This window comes from Stegastes partitus, unplaced genomic scaffold, assembly GCF_000690725.1.
Source record: "Stegastes partitus isolate 25-593 unplaced genomic scaffold, Stegastes_partitus-1.0.2 Scaffold181, whole genome shotgun sequence".
NCBI classification, from domain to species: domain Eukaryota; kingdom Metazoa; phylum Chordata; class Actinopteri; family Pomacentridae; genus Stegastes; species Stegastes partitus.
The window spans coordinates 430,637-449,772 of record NW_007577912.1 but is presented as its reverse complement, the minus strand read 5'-3'; the positions used below and the strand labels follow the sequence as shown (position 1 = coordinate 449,772).

The 19,136-nt window shown below is 41.2% G+C and overlaps 1 protein-coding gene across 3 annotated transcripts in view; it reads left to right on the top strand.

Moving 5' to 3' along the window:
* Window positions 1–19,136, top strand: part of ppp2r3a (protein phosphatase 2, regulatory subunit B'', alpha) — a 67,200-nt gene that overhangs the window by 13,011 nt on the left and 35,053 nt on the right. For all 3 annotated transcript variants that reach the window (XM_008280099.1, XM_008280101.1, XM_008280100.1), the window contains exon 2: window positions 5,341–5,468. The gene's annotated coding sequence lies outside the window, so the exon portion shown is untranslated. The remainder of the gene's footprint in view (window positions 1–5,340; window positions 5,469–19,136) is intronic.

Genomic DNA, 19,136 nt, shown 5'->3' with positions numbered 1-19,136 from the left:
TTTTTTTTTCTCTGGGATGCCCGACGTCGAAGCCAAGTTCAGTCGGATCGCTCTTTCATCTGTTATCAGCCAGTGTCATACTCGGTACAATTAGCAGTTTAGTACAGCATGTAATCTATCCAGGACTAGCTGTAATGAGCAATTGGCAGTTTTGCAAATTCCCTCTTTGTGTTAATATTCCTCCCCCCCATTACTCAGCAAGCAAACACTGTCTGTAAGCACAAAGAGGGAATTTTGTGCTAACAAGACTGTGGCTTGGAAGATACCCACTGGGTTTGTCGAACTAAGATTGCTGAAGTCTTTTATTAGTGTCAGCTGCACTTCTACATTGTGTCTGTTCACACAAGAAGCACTGTGGATTTTGCTCTGCCCGTCTTTTACACTGAAACCACTTTAGAAAAACACAGTTATGCTTATGAGTATTATTAAACTTTAATTTTAATGATTACTAATGCTGTTTAGTCTTTAAATTTGGAAATATTTGTGCTCCCGACTCAGAGGGCGTGAAGCTGATGTGTGAGGATGCATTCATCCAAATATTACTGTAGTAAAAACAGGGTTCTGTGTGCATCTTCCAGCTCAGTCAGGTGCTCCTCAGCTTAAGGACAGCAAACTTTTAAAGGATAAAAGGGAGTCTGGAGAACACAGATTAGTTGTCTGCCTTTAATTGGACAAATGTTTTGATGCTACTGTGTCCTCATCAGAGTTGAAGTGGACAAAGATATGGACAGATATGGTTACATGGTGTTCAGGATGTGGCACTCAGACACTGACCACAGCAACTTCCAGTCTTGGGATTTATTACCCAATAGATTTGAAACCTATCCATCCATCCATCCATCCATCCATCCATCCATCCATCCATCCATCCATCCATCCATCCATCCATCCATCGCAGCAGGTGAAGCAAGTCATTCCAGACATCCTTCTCCACATCAACACTTTCCAGCTCCTCCTGAGGGATCCTAAGATCCCTCCCACAAAACCTCCAAAGGAAGTTGCCATCCTAATCAGACCTTGCTCCTGTCGATGCAAAGCAGCAGTGACTCTACTCTACTCGTTTAGGTTGACTGTATGTGTTTGCCTCATGTCTTTGTCCACTTTTACGGTGATGAAGACACAGTAGACTTGAACCATTAGCCTGCTTGCACACTTTAAGGCTTTATTAATTAATCAGTGAGCTAAGGCCCCGTAATGACCTTCACAAGTATTTTTCTCTTGTTATCAGTATATCAGGGTATCTGCCAGCACTGAAAAAGAATCAAGTACAAGAGCCCTGTAATTCTTTTATCCACTGATTATGATGACGCAATTTTTTATAGACATAAGAAGGAGACGGAAAGAAATAAACCCGAATCTGAATCGGTTTTAATGTGTGTTTTTCTGGACAATAAGGCTAAGACAAAAATCTTTGCTTGCAGGTACTAATCTGTTGGTGTTGAGCAGCAGGAGAGTCAATCTGCTCTTTTTGTTTATCTGCTGATAAATAGCTTGATTTTTAGTAGTTCTGGAATGCACAAGTTGTTTTTTTTTGTACCTGTAAATTTGCTTATGAAATGGCTTTCTTTCCATTTCCTTCTATTTGTTCCACCCCGTCTCTATTTTTAAATGTTCCCCATGTTTTTCCGTCTCGAACCAACATTAGTTTTTCCTTCTTGAACTGAGATCATAGATATTAGATGGACGTGCCGGTTGATGTATTAGGATGATTTATGGCATCCTACATATTTCCTGCTGCACATACTAAATATACTTTATTTAGAATGAAGATGCAAGAGGAAAAGAATCATTCTGTTAGGAGTTTATAGAACTTTACTTCCAGTTTGACTGTGAGAATTCAGTAAAAATAGCTTGCAAAGGTATGCGTAGAAGTCACAGTGAGAGTAGAGTGACAGCATGCTACAGGGTAAAATTATCTCCAATTAGAATAATAATACAATCCCATGCTCTGGCTCTCCTAGTCTGTACTTTTTGATTGCGTCCTGATTAAAGGCTCCGTTTTGAAGCATTCATCTCAAAACATCGAACTACATGTTGACTACATTGATGTGGCCCGTGTATGTAATTACGCTGTAACTTCATCATGGTAACGTTGTGATTAAGCCGTGATTTACCGGTTTATTTGTAGCAACATTGTATAGAGTTTCACAATAGAAACCAACACAATCCAGTGACAGGCTGCGTGGGCGGAGCGCTCATGGGAACCGGAGTGGCTTTTAGCGACCAGGTCCTCGGGGAGAGCTGGGATTGTGTTGTTGTTGTTGATAAACTCACTCCCACAGTTTCAGAGCCAAAACACACACACACACACACACACAGAAAATGGAAGTTCCTGCTCGTGCTCGCATACCATTATCGATGGGTGAAAACTTGTTGTAATGTCAACTGTAAGAAAACTTAAAAATAGCTTTGTGTTTTCCGTCTTTGGAAGCTCACATAACCGAGCACACGCCTCACATGGTTTCATGTTTGCGTTCGCATGCCTTGGAGTTCTGATGCTGTATGTACAAGCATACACATGCATATAAATGCAACCAAATGCACGGGAGCTGAACTTCAGAGATGTGGACCGGAGCCAAGACACACTCAGCAGAGAGACTTTTCCATCATCTTTTTGATTCATTGTTTCAGTTCCACAGGGAATATGTTGGTGCTTCGTTTAGTCACTTCTTTATCTCCTTGATTCCTCCACTTGCCTCCTCCTTCTTTCTCTTTCTGTTACAATCAGCTTTCAACATGTGATAAAACTCGGTAACTGCTTCGCTGATTACAAACATTTGTGTTTTCCAGCTTCTTTGGCTTCGCCTTCAACGGAAGCGATATCTATTTGTTTCTCCTCATCGTAGAGTACACTTGTCTGCACGTTACAACCAGCTCAACCAGCTAGTGATTCAAAAACATAAAATGAAATATAATTTTAAGATTTTTAGTTTATTATTATACATTTTTACATTAAAAAGCTACTAAGTTTGGGGACTAAACTGCAAAATAAATAAATAAAAGTGCCTTAAAAACAGTAAAAATATAGCAGCAAAGGTGCTAATTTTTTTTTGCTAAAAATAGTGAAATAAAAATTAAATAAGTTTAAAAAAAAGGTTGAAAATAAAGGCAAATACCTGTAAAAAAAACAACAACAAAAAACTAAATACATTTAACTGATTAAAATATATGCTAAAAGACTTTTTTGGCCAAATGTAAAAGAATGAAAATACTATTTGTATGAATACAGATTTTTGGTGAAGTTTTTCAGCTTTGATCTGGTTTTTCATGGTTTTCATTCTAAGAACTTTATCCTATGAATTTATTATATGTAGTTCAACAAATCAGGAAAAGCTAAAAACCAGAAAAGAAGAAGCTAAAAAACGTATTGTTCTAACTGTGTAGGTGGCGTCTTCATGGAGATGGTCAGTGTTGCAACTCTGGGAAATAAGTCTGTGTCATCACTGACAAACCATCTGCAATAAGTTCTGAGAAAATGACTAAACACGAAGCATATTACTGTATTTTTATTATTACCTCTTTCTATGATGCACGTTTGCAGACTGTGTGCTGTGGAGTTACGACCTGCCGGCTCGCATGCCTTTCCAGCAACAACACATCGACGACCTGGTCGGTTCACAGCAAAACAGTTCAGCTGCAGAAAGTATTTTGCGAAAAGACAAGTGAGAAGCAACAACTGCAACAACAGACTGGTTTATATTCCGTGCATGTATCTTTGATGCTGTGAATTCAACCGACTGTTATCTGTGCAGCTGACCTGTGAACGATCAATTGTGCATGGAGCTCCGAGGAAACAGAACAGCAAGCGATTTGATGTTGCTGCATGAGGAAATCATTGACAGATAAATCTATGATGAAATTGATGTCAGTAGAAGCCCTACTTTTTTTTTTTTGCATCCAATGCCCTTTGTACCTCTGTTTTTTTTTGTTTATTAATTGATGAAAACAGTTGGCCTGAAAGCAGATGTTTCTGTTGCATCATTAAAATGTGGGGAATCTAGTGTCATATTTTCTGGCATGCATGGTTAAAAAGGGACAAAGGAGGTGAGGATAGAATTTGAGAGTTCACCCTCTGGCAAAGCAGGCTGTTGAAAGCGAAAGAGAGAACGTGACAGTGAGAGAAGGTATCCAAGGTATCCTTCATTTAGGCTGAATCAGGGGAATGCAGGCTACTCTACCCCCAGGCATCGGGACTTATATATAGGCTGTACGCCTCAGGATGCCAGCGTTGCCCTCTGGATGCCCTCCTTTTTCTCCACCTCCTATGGACGCAACATACACTTACAGCATATTAATCACACGCTAAAGGGCTGTCAGACTCTTTTTTCATAAGTCACGTTGTAATGGCCTCAAAGTCTTCTGTCTTTGAGAATCCAAAGCCTTCCTTTTTTTTGTCATGATGAAAGGAGATGATGATGGATTGCGAATTAGAAAGGGTAAAAAAAAAAAAAAGAAGAGACGAACTATTCTCCAAACAGAAACAATCTTTTAAGGTGAAGAGATGACAAGCATGACTTTCTTTCTTTCTTTCTTTCTTTCTTTCTTTGGATTGGTGTCTCGTCCACGTGGATGTGTTGCTGGCATTGTTGGCTGTTTCTACGGGGGCATGGGAACATGTAGGGTCGTGAGCAGCCAAGAAGAAAGATGTTTTTTTTCCTCCTCAAAATGTCAAAGTTCCTCTCCTTTCCTTTGTGTTTCCTTAAGCATGATGGACTTCCTCAATTTCACCCTTTTAAGTCAGAATATCTCCTCTGCTAAAACCCAGAGTCTTAATCCCAAACAGCGCAGTGTCACAGTGAAAAAGAAAGTTGAGATGATGGGAAGCTTTTAAAGACTCGGACGAATGACTGATGCTTTTGAAATGAGCAAGTATTTCCCAAAAGAAGATGAAATCTATGGATTTAACTTGACACAAAGGCTCAAGGCTTTTTGAATAGATCATTATAACTGGAAGCTCCCCTCTCGACTTCATAATGAGGCTTTTTCGGGAAGCTGCTCTTTAGTCGCAGGCTGAGGGGTGGAGACGGGGTGAGGATCGAAGCCAGTTTCCCAGAGGTTTACTGACTCCTGACTTCAAAGGCCAAAACAGTCACACTGTAACTGCTGCTGCTGCAGGAGCCAAATCCTGAGGGATCAAGAAGTGTGTGTTTGTGTATGTGTGCATCTCCAGTGGTGCGAAATTACACCTCAGGACCGCTGATGTGAAAGCCCCGCTGAAATCAGGATGTATACGACCGTATAAGAAACTCAAGCCTCAGTATTTATTTAAACACTATAGAAATAAGTCCACAGAATGAGCTGTCGTTATTGATTTTGTGGTACTTGCTTCATCTGTTGCAGGTGGGTCCGGATTGGTGAGATGGAGACAGACGCAACATAATGCAATAGAAAAAGAAGGAAAACATTCTCACTCAGCCTCACTGACTCGCATTTTCATACTTCCTCAAGAACTCGTCACATCCTCGACTGTGAGTTTGATGTCAAGCATCCAAATGTGATTTGATTTCTGGACTTATGATACTCATAAATATGCATGATCTTCACATCTAGTACTTGCAGTGTGGTCCATGAACTTGTGTGGGCGGTTGATGTGGGATCCGTTGACCTTTTCTTGCAGCAAACTGTGCGAACGTAGGTGTCGGTGTGTGTGTCACCGTGTAGCGTACAGTCCATATTATGTCTGCGAGTGTCGGCGTATGTGTGTAACGGCAAACAGATGTGAGGCACGGACTTGGAAGACTTGGCAGTTTACCGACAGGATGACTGTGTGTCTGCCTACCCTGTCTGCCTGGAGCTCATGAGCACAGACTGGAAAATTTGGAATCATAGTGCTTAGTGCCTGTTCGTGTTATATGGAAACATACACACATACTCACATTTACATTTATAGTATTTACTGGCAGCTAATGGCAAGAAGAAAGACACCCACATGCCTGCTTGACGTATAGCGTTTACTGCCTTCTCAACTTTTATGGGAATATGCACACACACACACACACACACACACACGCATGCACTTAAGCGCTGTGATATGAGCCAATGACACATCCCAGCGGTATACAGCATGCTCTCATGCTGAATGCATGAGGGATTTAAGACAGAGGAAGATTTAACTCAGGTGTTGTTTTTTGACCTGTATGCTGCTGCTGCTTAGCGCTTGTGTTGCACCACTCCAGATAAGGCAGGGCTGACAAGGTTTTTAGTGCTGCTGGCCTTTCTCTGACCTGCCTTCCACAGCACACACATAGTGCAAAGCATGTCATTCTTCATATTGACTCTCAGTCATGATGTTGGCTTTTCAAGTTTACCTTCCAGTTCTTCTGCAGCTATCTGAGAAGAGCTCACAATCATAGCTAGAGCTTGTTATAGGGACTAAGATTTGACACTACTGGGATTTTGGACGTCACAACTGTTAAATAAAACCTAAAAGTGTTCATGGTGGTGAAAGTTGCTTTACTGATCAGTGATACAATAACACTCCAAGCACTGCTCACCATTACCCAATAAACCCTTTTTTATTTGAGATGTCTTGTAAAACTCAAATGTCAGCTTATGGGTGTTTCTCCATCAAAGCTTAAAGTGTCGCTCTGGCCCTGGTCCAAACTCGGCATTAACATGCGTCTGGGGGTGATCTGATCACAAGTACACAGCTCTAAGTACAGGTGTGAATGCATCCATGACGCATTGAGATCCGATCGCTCAGATCACATTCGGAGGCGGTCTGTGGTACATATGAACACTTTCTTTTAGCGGTGTTTACATGAAGTTGTTGGGCCACACAGAAGGACGGAAGCAGAAGCAGGTATCTACTTGCACACCAACTACGTTATATTTCAGTGAGACAACAGGCAGAATGGGGATTTCTTCTTCTTCTTCTTTTAACTTCTGGCAGACCGGGCACTGGAAGCCCATTACTGCCCTGCGCGGGTTAAAAACAAGAACACATTTGGTCTTGGCAAATTGAAATGATGTACGTGTTTATAGAGCATGAAAGTGAGATCCGTTTACAAGTAGTCACTCGTGATGCATGCTAATACCCTTTATAAACTGACACACTTAAAGCTCCTACTTGTGATTGGATTACCCAAGATGCATGTTAATGCCCGGTGTGGAGAGGGCTGAAGATTAAAAAGCTTTGGGGACATGATTAATTATTAAAATCAATAATCAGCTGTAGGGATTCTGAATTGCACAATAGCCAAATGGCTGTTATTTTGCCATCGGTTTTTAAACTCAGCTTGGTGTTGGCATGTGGTAACAATAAAGACAGTAAAGATTTTAGTTGTGTACTTTTGCAGTATACATGTGTTTATGTGAATTACTGCTACAGTACTGCAGCTTTCAACAACAAGCTTTATTATATTATGTTGAAAAGTTGTTAAACCTGGCAGCTGCATGCAGTGTGTGCACTCTGAATTACAGAGAGGTCCGGTAAACAGACAGACAGCACCAGTAAAAACTTAACTTATGAATGTGGCATCTGGGAAGTTCCACTACAGCAGCCAGTTTCTTTTCTGATAGAGGGCCAGTGCAGCATTTTGGTAGGCTTCTACAATTTGTGTGATTATTTACTAAAGACGATATACTTGCCAACCTAAAGTTTGGCAAACGTTGTTGATTTGGTGGAGCTGCACATTTCTGATGTTGCTGGTGAGCTTTCTGAATAATATATCTGTTTCCATCCCAACTGCAACCAGTTTAAAAGACTTCCTCATCTATGCTTCGGCATTGCAATCATCAACTTTGATACTGTGATATTGCAATAAACTGATGGAAGCTATGTTTATGTTTTTGGTTCATCAGCACTCCTCAAATGCTACTGGACTGAAGCCAGCAGGTAAATTGGTCCACATGTCCCCAGACTTTGAGAAGATGCTTTTCTATCAGGCAGTGACACATACTTCACTCCATTAAGCAGTAATCTCTTCATGTCAGAGCATTACAAACGAAAAAGACAACGGCACCAACAAATCAGCAACAATATTCTTATCAGATGTTTTGGTGTCCTATTTTTTGGTTTGTTGCACTCAATATTTAGTTCACTAAATGTCATGACGTCTTTGGTATGTTGAGAAATCTATACATCTCTCTATCTGATGGTGCATACAGTAGCCAATCTGATCTGAGTGCTGTATTGGAAAGTAGGTTAGGAGATTATTAAAATGATTAGGATTCCTCTTATGGCAATGAAGATTATCCACAGCCGTGCCTACAGACTTTTGAAAAGTAGAATCGGAGATTCAGGTGAGTTATGTGAGTAACTGCTAAGGTTGCCTCTAGCTGTTAGCCTCAAGCAGAGATGAGGAGAAATCTGGTTCACTCGCTTCTTTCTCCATAACTCGTCCAATTCTTAATTCAATTAAAACTCCTGTCTCTCACTTCCAGCGCTCTGCGTGGCAGGAACTACCTCCTACTGCATGTTTCTTAGTTACCACGGCTCTATTATAATCACTTACGTCCACTGAGTCGAGCTTGCTGTGTGTGTCTTTGTAGACTTAAAACTAAAGTTGATCAGCTTTTGAAGGTCTTTTTTCTGTTTACATTATATCTGCAGTCGGTGCTTGTTTCCAGTTCCCGTCATCTTTTCCTATTTGTAATTCCAAAGCACTGTTTGTCTTCTCCCAAAAGGTGTTATGTGAATGAACTTTACTTCTTGGCTCGGAGTTTGTGACTTTACACGGTGCCTCACTGATGATCCACTGACGCTAGTCTATAATTGACATCACTGTTGGCAGGCAGTGTGACAGTGTGTGTGACTCGCCGGGCTATTGGTCAGTGTGTTAGTATGATAAATTGTGACAGTAGTCAGTGTGATGATCCAGGCCTGCAAGCCAGTTAGAGCCATAGTAACAGGCACAGCGTTCCCACTCCGCCTTTGAACTGCTGCTATGCTGCTATAATGAGGGAATGTTCTTTTCTAAGCCTACCCCAAGGGAGGTTGTGTGTGTGTTTTAGTGTGTATGTGTGTGTGTGTGGGGCATGGTGAGTCATACATGCTGTAGCCGTTGCCTTTATCCTCTTGACATGCTGGCCCATAACCGGAGGTCTTGTTGTTTTCTTCAGACTCCAGGTGACGGAAACAAACGAGGAAAGAAAGTGTGTTCGAGTCTTTCTGTGTGTGTTCGAGTCTTTCTGTGTGTGTTGACATGCGTTGCCATCGATGAGATACTCGACTCATATGCAGACTCACATGAGATCACCGACTTTGTAAGCTTTGGCCTGCAAGACTGGGCGGCCTGTCAAGAAATTCAGTGTGTGCACGATGACAGCAGAGGCAGGCAGCCCCCCTCCTCAACTCTCTGTTCAGTCCTGGTTTGACATTATTGGAGTCTAATAAGCCATAGTCAAGTCAGTTCATGTAGTAAATCTTTGCCATTGTGCTGCCATATTACAAACAGATGTGCACACACACTCGCACGCTGTAGATACACGTAAATGCAGCCTGCGGCTATATTTGGAAGACAGAGAAAACACTCCCAGCCTCTCCGTCTCTTCTTGTGTTTACTTTGAATCTTTGGTGTGACCGAACCCAGTTCTCTAACCTGGTTGGACAAACAAACTCTTTTCATTGTTTCTTATTGCATTATGCTTCTTTTCCTTGTCTTTTAGTGTCCTGTCTTGTCCTCTTTTGCTGCTCCTCTCTTCTTCTGTTTTGCTGCTTGTTGCTGTACAGCAGAACTTTCCCACCACTGACATCCACGTTTACTTAAAAGTGATTTTGGACACTTTGTCATCATTTGTCTTTTTCAGTCATCATCGTTGTCCAAGAAAGACTCTTCTGTGAAAGAAAACATCTAATCAGTCTAATCTTATGAAAACCAAACAGGTGTGATTTGAAAGTCAAAGCAGCATTTATCACAGCATCGTTGCCAGAAATGACACTTTAAAGTTGCCAAGTTATACTTAAACCCTCTGAACCCCAAAGCCTGCCAGCAGGTTTGAAAGGCGTGCTGCTTTTTAAAAATCCACCAAATTACACCGTTTGTCAGCGGCAGGAACATGACAAACGGGAAGAATCACTGGAGCTCAGACTTGGATGTAAACAAATTTAAGCCTAAAATCAAAATATTTCATTAAAATCATTTTCATCAACACTTCTTATTTAAAAAATGACCAAAAAAGTGTTTGCAGTAACCAGATTCTGTAAAATGAAATAAAAAAGTACACTCCTCAAATGCAGTTGCAAAGCCATTAGTAGTTTAATTGTAATTGAGTTGAACTGGGTTGACGGGGCACAAAGTAGGGACAATCATGGAAACAAATTTTAAATGTAAGCAGCAAATTACCTACAATATTAACCATGTAGTTGAGATTTTATGCCTTTACAGTAGAAGAATTCCTGTCAGGAATTCCCTCATCGTGGGGCGCCGCGATAACTCAGCTGGTTGAGCTGGCGTCCCATGTTCAGGGGCTACAGTCCTCGACACAGAGGTCATGGGTTCGAGTCCTTCTCATGGCCCTTTCCTGCAGGTCCTTCCCCCATTCTTCTCCCGACTTTCCTGTCTGTTTCTCGACTTTGCTATCAAATAAAGGCAAAAAGGCAAAAAAAAAAAAAACCCCAACAACTTTAAAACAAAAGGAAAAAAAGAATTTTCTCATAGCAAGTGTCTATACCAAAGTCTAAACTACACATCTATTTAGAATATATAAATAGCCTCTGTCATATTAATAAATGAAAATAAAAAATACACACAAACACAGCCTGTACAGTTTCACAGTTTCAAGAGTCCCTAAAACCACCATTTTCCTTGATCTGACCCACACTGGTGGATCTAAAATCCAACTCAGTGGATACGGGTCAAATTTGACCCAAACAGCCTCAGTGTGCAAAAATGTGTTGCACCTGTAGAAAAATAAAACACTTTAAATATTAAAATGTTTGTGTATTTTGGATCTCTTTAGGAAAAATCATCAAATTTTAAGCTTAGGGTGTTTGTACTGCTGTCAAATGTCAAGATGAGTCAAATTTGATCCAAACACTATGTAAGGGTTAAGGGTTGCTATTTTTTCCAGCCCTGGTAACACCTGTAAGCATTTAAAAAATTTTTTGTACATGTTGATTCTGTTTTTTGATGTTGTTTTTGTTAAAGAAAAAATAATTTCAACTGTCATTTTCCCCTTTTAGCAATTCATTACATGGCATTATGTTACACTGTACAAGATACATTCCTGAGTTCTTCCTTCTTCTAGCCATGGTCGTGCTGTTTCCAAAGAGGTGCAGGACTATAAATTACTGTGAAAAATGAGCCCAGAGTGAGTAAAAACATCACAGGAGCAAAAAAAAGGCACCTAAAACTGCCTGGGGTTCAGAGGGTTAAACTTAATTTCCAATTACTTTATTGCGTTTTTGTCCACAAAAATATGCCTCAAACTGAATTCATGCAGTGAGAAATGCAGTGAAGGATGGCTGCTTCTCATTAGGAAAGTCTAGACCTAAACTCTTTGGCTTAGTTGCAGCGGCTCAGCCACATGCTCAGATAAAGCCACATCCCAGCCAGAGCCCGTATGCACTTGGCATGAGAGTTTAGGGGTAAGAGAATGAAAAAAAAAAACCCCACTTCTGATGTGTGTTGATGCCTCAAACAGATGAAACAAAATGTCAAGTGAGGCAGCAGCAAAACACGAATACACAAAAGGGGAGAGGAAAGAAGCGGAGAGATACCATCAGTGTTTCAGAATCCCGAAGGGGGCTCGATTCTCAGAGTGGATAAAGCTAAAAGAGGTGTTGATTAAGCGATGACAGATGAAAGAATGGTGGAAGGAGAGGGCTTGAGAAGAAGGCGGAGGGTGAAATTTTGAGTGGGAGGTGAAGGGAAAGGGCAAGAGGGAACATTTTTGGGCATAAGAGGCGAGCGATGGCTGAAAGCAATATGGACTTGAAGGTGTAAACATGTCTCTGTGTGACGCCCTTGCAGACAGCGCAAACATGTGCACTCTTGAGATGAAAAGGCAGCCGGACATTTGACCGTGAGCGGCGAGTGGGGTCACATGCACAAACACGACTCCCAGAATAGACTCTAAACACTGGGGGAGAAAATAAACCCAGTAACAGAGGATGTGGCATGTGTGTGTGTGGGAGAACGAGACAGAATCAGATTTGGGTGTTTTCATGTATTTTTGCGCTAATACACTTATTTTAAGGGTTAACTGTGCTTTTAAATAAACAGCCCAATTGCTTAAGTCTTCCTTTCATCCCTCGCTGTAATGAATCCCTTAAGCTGTTTAATATCTGTTAAATCTTCATGTAGTGCCTTAACTGCTCCCACTACATGCGCTAATTTCTGTTTTTTTCTGTCTGTTGAGGTTTTTGCACAACCGCAGGTTTAATAGAAAGGAGGGCGAGGAGTTGAGGGGAGTCCAGTTTTATAGTCTTGTTTGTATGTCGGGTTGTAAATACCCCCTAACAGGCTCACAGTGACAGCTTGCACCACCGCTACAGGGTGTCATGGCTGCTGCTGCTGCTTAAACTGTGCTCACTAGTAAAACACTACAAGACTGGGAGCGACAGTTTTGTACAGAATGTAGGTCGACTAAAAAATCTAAATTATCCTTCTGACTTCAAGATTGATAGAACCCTCGAGCTTTGCAATTCTTATGTCAAATAAATAGTTGGTTTATGAGTAAGTCTCATGTAAGAGCAATGCAAAGTCGCAGAGGCTGAAGTAACCCACTAATATTAGGGGTAAATCAGAGGAGTGTCTGCATGATTTGTACCAAATTTGCCATCCCAGCATGCATCATGGAAATCCTGATTAAAGGTTTGGTGAAGTGTAGGTGTCACGTGTGTTTAAACAGCAGATCTTAACCATCCTGCTCAGGTCTGATCTGAGCAGCATCCAGTTCCAAGTGTTTAAAAGGTGTCAAAATCCACTCAGATACAATACCTGCCCTGTGTTGTCACATTAACTTATGTTGGGGATCTTGGATACCAAAAGTCCCTTAAACCAATGAGTAAACTTGCTGTATCAGCGTGATGCCTAAGGAGTTTTGCAAATGTTATGATTTTTTAAAGTATGACTTTAAAGTATTGCATAGAAAGTTATGTTTTACTTCCCTTCTGAACCATCAAAGGCTGCTGCTGTTAACATAGTTTACAGATAACTGAGTCTTCTATACCTGATATCTGTAAATAAGAGTTTTTCGACAGAGTGCTTTTATTACTAAATTTCAAATAAACCTGTTGGAGGTTCTTTTATTGGAGTTTTATACCTGGGAGACAGATTTCTATGAGTTTTATTACATTAGTAACAACACAAATAGATCTATAGTATAATAAATATACTGTAGTTTTTATTGTCTTTGACTTTTTGGCAAATGAAATGAATACGCACATGAAACAAAGAACTTGAAGTATGTCCTTGTTTGGGGTGATGACAGCATCATCGCTTTCATTAATCACGTCCATAAAAACGTTACCTATAGGCAACTTTACCACATTAAACTATATTTTTAACTGAAATATTTCTGACATTTTCTTTTCACATACTTGACTATTTTTGTTTCTGGAGCTGACAGAAAAGATTCACAAGGTGAAAATCATTCCAGTATTGCTTTTACCCTTACAGTGTACCTACTGGGGACACCAGCGCAGCCTACACTTTCTATATAAGAACTTCATTGAGTGTAGAAACCACTTTCCAGTGTACTATATCGATTACCTGAGCTATGTAACAGCCAGATTCTCAAACAGGCTTCTATTGAGGCCTGCCTCTAAAAATCAAAACCTCCCTGCCTGTCGTATCCACGTGTCCCGAGCCTTTCCAAAGACGTCCTTTCCTGTTGATTTCCAGAATATTAAAGTCCCTTCGAAGACATTCACAAGGCTTAAAACTGCACATTTTTGGCATATACATAACACATTATTTGACAGCTTGTGGCAATGTATGCATGCAGAATTATTTGCATTACTTTGCAGTTACTATTTTTGCAGCATTTGGGTCCACGGGACTCCAAACAATGGCAGCAGAAGTCAAGAAGACGCAAAGGTTAAAGTGTTATTTTACAACTATTGATAATTAAATAAATAAGGTCATTTTTCAACCAAATATGCGAAACATTGTCTTGCTCCAGCTCCTCAAATGTGATTATTTGTTGTGTTTCCATGCTTTATATAATTGGAAATGGAATAGTTTTGACACTATGGCTGCTGGTTGTACTATAAAAGACAAAGATGTCACTCATTTTTCGATTATCCACATAATGATCGCTATCAGCAATAAAAACTATTATTATTATTATCGGGAGTCGTAATTTCAGTAATGACAGTCTGACTCAAACTGGTTGGTCGAGACGTTGCAGAAGGGTTGACTAACACAAGCTGCACCACAAAGTCCTGATTTAGATGTGGTTTTGTGCTCGTATTCGCGGCGGCGAGATAAGGAGCGGTGAGTCAGTGGCGGTTCGGAACACGATGACCCTCCTCGCCGGCTCCGTGACGATGGGCCATGGCGACAGGGGTTTGCGGTTAGAAACCTTAATCTGCTCCTCATATGACCCTCTGACGGACAGGGACAGCAGTCGAACACACACACACATGCACACACACATAGCGACACACATAGACGGCCCTCAGACTAGTTAGTCTAGCTTCAGCCCTCCAGTCTAAACATGCTCTTATATGGATTTCTGTTAAAATCTGGACATCTCTGCTCTTTCTTTCGTTGTAAACACTGCCGGCTACGTGCAACCGCCGAGCGAGGACAAACGTGTCGACGAGACATTGTGTTTGGACAGAATTGATGTCTCTTATAAGTCTGCCGGTGACACAGTATATACCATACATCACTGAATAAATGCCGTTAAGGAGCTGCTTTCAGACCTCTAGACTGCTTCGCTCTGTGACTACAAAGATGTGAACTCTGGACTGCCGTGAGGCTTTTTCAGCAGAATAATAATTAAGTTCTGACTCTGATTTTGTGTAGCGACTAAAATAATCATCCCTTTAGTCTGTTGCTACCGCATCCAAGACATAAAAAGAATAGAGAAAGAAGCAACAGGAGGAGTTCTTGTGTTTTCTCAAAAGCCAAACAGCCTTGATATAAAGAGACTCTGTTATCTACATTTTACTTTCCTAAAAAATGCATTTTTTGGTGGGGTTAAACCAGCATTTAATAAAAGCAACAATAGGTCTAGACTAAACAGGTGGTGATGCTTCTCGTGCTGCAGTTTAGTTTTAGTTTCGCATAGCTTGGAGCACAAGATCCCTAATGTGTGTCCACTACTGTGGCTGTTTCAAGTTTATTTGCTCCTTGTGTTGCTTTACGCTTTGACTGATATCTGTTAGTATAAAAGCACTCCGGTATCTGGGGAATGTCTGAGTCCAGAACTTTCTGGAACGAGCTCTGACCAGCAGCAGGGGTCTGGGAACTGGTCTGGCTCCACGTCGACTTGTTTTGGTCGCTTTCTCTTCCTTTTTGGGCTCCGAGTATAAACTGAAAACTCAACGCCTCCTAATGAATTGTGTTCGCTCCTTTTTTTATTTGTCGTGTTTGCTATTTATGTAGCTGTGATAAATCTTTGCTGCGTAGTAATCCAATCTCCACCAAGGTCGACACACCAAATAAAAAAATCATGTGACGCCAGGCATGTGCTCCTGATAAATTAACACATCTGTGTCACAGCCGAATGTATATTTTCCCAAATAGTCTGTGTTCATTGGGGGGAAAACTCAATATAAAGCCCAATATTTGTTTGGGAATCTGCTTCAATGCATTGAGCTCAGGTTACTCCTGCTATATGAAATGTCCACTTGTGCCCCGTTAAAAAGATTAAATAACTAACCTTCAACCAGCAGTGACATCTAGACTGAATGCACAACTGCTTTGGTTTCAAAAAAACAAAAAGCATAGCCACATTTCTGAGATGAATCATGCTGCAGAAGTGTGGCCTTTTGAACAAGTATGCTGGAGAAACGGAGATGCTTCTCCAAACTTGTCTCTTCCAGCAGCTCCACACAGACAGCCCTGCCTGTACTCATATAGTACACTAAACACTGTAGGACAGAAAGAAGAAGCGTATAATATAGGAAACCATAATAATTATGTAAGGCTGCATAAACCAAACACTCTGCTGCAGGCTGCATTTTCTGAATGCAGTCCTCCTGCTGCTAAACGTAGGATGTCATCTAGCTTGGATCAGGTTTGCTGAATTTTGCACGAAGCTTACCTTTGGCAAAGCGCTCACAAAATTACATTCCTATACGGCCTAGCTGAACGTATGTTTTGAAAGAAATGTAAGAGCCACTAAGTCAGGAGGTGGAGGCCTGAGGCAGCAACGGGACTTTCACCCAGGAGACGGGGGGTTCGCTGCCGTCCTGTCTGAGACTGTTATTCTTAGAGTTAAGTTTCATTGTCACTTGTTGTTTACTTTCGTTTTTCAGTCGTTGTCGGGTAAAGTTTGCACATAGTCTGCGACAGTGTTTAGGTAGGTGGTCAGAGTGACATTCACATGAACCCCAGGAGCCTGTAGAACATTGCAGTGTAACAAGATGATTGATGATTTTCACTTTAACTACCAGTGGTTGGTGTAATAGTGATTGGCTGAAAAGGACTAAGAGTGAAGCAGATATGTTGATTAACAACACAATAATCCAGGAGAATACGTGTGAATGCAGTTTTAGTTGCACAGAAGTGTAATTTTGGGAGACAGGACTGACTGAACAACTATTTTAAGTGGCATTGGAGCTCCTGGAGTTAGATTAATTCTCAAAGTTTGAACAGATATCCAGCCAGTACTGCTGGCCATTTAAGAAAATGTTATCTTCCTGTTTTCTCTTCAGTAAACTGTGCTGTATGTGGATGTTTTTCTGCTTTACAATCCAACATAAAATGGTTAGAAGAATATGTTGTCATTAGGGATTTGTGGAAGTGTGCATTAACAATACATTAAAAAGAGTCTTTCATTAGCAGTGAAACGTGTAGTTTGTTGCCGGTCCATTACATAAATATTATATGCTTTAGACAAGTTGCTCCAAACACACAAGTTTTTCCTGTCCGCTTTATTTCCTCAGGTTAGCGTAGGATTGTGATGTGTGTGTGTGTGTGTGTGTGTTCAGCTGTCTTGTTTCTGGTTGAAGGTGGCTGGTGTGCCGTTGGGTCTGGGTTGTAGGTGGTAGCAGGAATAAACTGTCGACCGGCTGAATCCAGGTCAGCTGTCTTTGCACATTACATTAGATTTATTTGTGTGTTCGTCCTTTTTGTCTTCATTGCCAGCGTGTGTGTTTGTGGGCGCGCGTCTTATTGTCTGATTTTTTTTTTTTTCCTGACTCCATGTACATTAGCAGCTGCAGCCAAAAACATGACATCACCCGAAATGTGTTTTTTAAATTAGTGGCAATGCACAGACCAGGGTCATAATGAGCTCCAGGCAAGGCAGGATCAACAGATGTGTGTGTGTGTGTGTGTTGTAGGCGTGTGCTTATGCATGCTTGGATGTGAGTGTGTATTACAGAGGTGTGTTTGTGTGTGTTGGTATCTGCAGCCTTTGCTATTTGTGTGTAAACATGCAGAAATGTGTGTGTGCACGCTCTGCAGGTTTTGATATTTTGTAGCTGATGCCAGCTTTCATCATCATCGTCTCATGTGGCCTAAAGTGTTGCGTATTTCCGGCCTGTTTTTTCTGCCCTCTGCAGTGGAACGGCAGGATCTATGTGTGTGTGTGTGTGTGTGTGTGTGTGTGTGTGTGTGTGAGATCAAGACTGTGTGCGTTAGCCTTATAAGGTCAAACCAGGAAACATCTAAGGATAAGAAAAGATGTGAGTCACTGTTTTCCCTCTTCTGCTCAGAAGCACAAAAACATCCTCTTCTCTGGCCCCGGTACCTTCCCTCGGGGGGCTGTATTGTGTTTATGTGTGTGCGTGTCCGTGTGTCCTGTAGTCGCAGGGGTTGCTGTTTTGTTCCTAATGAGGTGCTGAGCTATTCACATAGCCCTCTTTCCCGTGAGATGCGAACGGCGCCGTGGGAGCAGCTGGTGCAGCACTGGAGGTGTAGAAGTGTAGAGGAGCGCTCGTGCCATCTCGGCCTGTAAAACAGTAATTCTACACACAGGGAATTCAGCGCGTTCAGCAGAAACAGTTCTGGTTTCAGGTTATTTGCTATGCAATAAAACTATGTCTCGGTCTGCAGTTTTTAGGTGTGTGCATGAATGTATCTTTGCATGTACGTTGAATCTTTAATCGCCAACCATGTTGCACAGAAGGAGCAGATTGAGGTGATGTATAATAATAATGGGGTGTATGAGCTTTAGTTAGAAGTTTGCCACTCTGTACATCTACAAATATGACTGGATGTTGCTCCCCTCAATTAGGGATTGACTAATTATCGCCCTGGGCCAATATGGTAGCCGATATTTGCCGTTTTTCCAATTATTGATTGATTGATTTTAACCGTTTACCAATAAATTAAATGCACTACTTTGGATTTGATGCAACTGCATCTCTGTGTGTCGTCACTCTGTGGTCTCAGCAGTGTCTTTCTAGCCGAGAATGCAAAAGCTGAACCAGAAACACGCCATAAACCGAGTAAATCAGCGACTTACACAGTGGCTAAGCCTATTATTATGGCTAGTGGCTAGTTTAGCAGGTTCAGTCTCAGGCGATCGATCTCACAGTAAACAGAGAAGAGTGTCCTACCATCCTGTGATTCTCGTCATCACTGCTGTTCCTAGCGTAAATATTCAGCTGTATATATAACGTGGTGTATATCTGTTTAAAATATCGGTTATTGGTCTTTCTTGATCAACAATAATCGATCGATTCCTACTCGTAATGGATGAAGTAGGAGCTTCTCTTAGTTGTGGAGAACCATCTTGTCGTTTCCCCCACATACTGTAGCCGAGCAATAATATTTAGAGTTTGAATTTGTTACACTAAAAATCTAGAAAAATAATGATTACAGTTGCCAGGACTGGATGATTCATTGTTTCATTGACTTTCATTGGAATCTTGGATGGAGAGTTGATTAAAAAAAAGTTTGTTTTCTTTAGTTATGACCATGCAATCAAAGCAGTAGTCTGTAATATGCAAACCATTTTCACCTGGAGTTTTGCATCTCAGACATCAACAATCCTCTATTTTCTCTACTTGCAGATACTACTCAGCACCAGGAATGTGCGATTACAGTGCAGCCTTCCATTTCGCA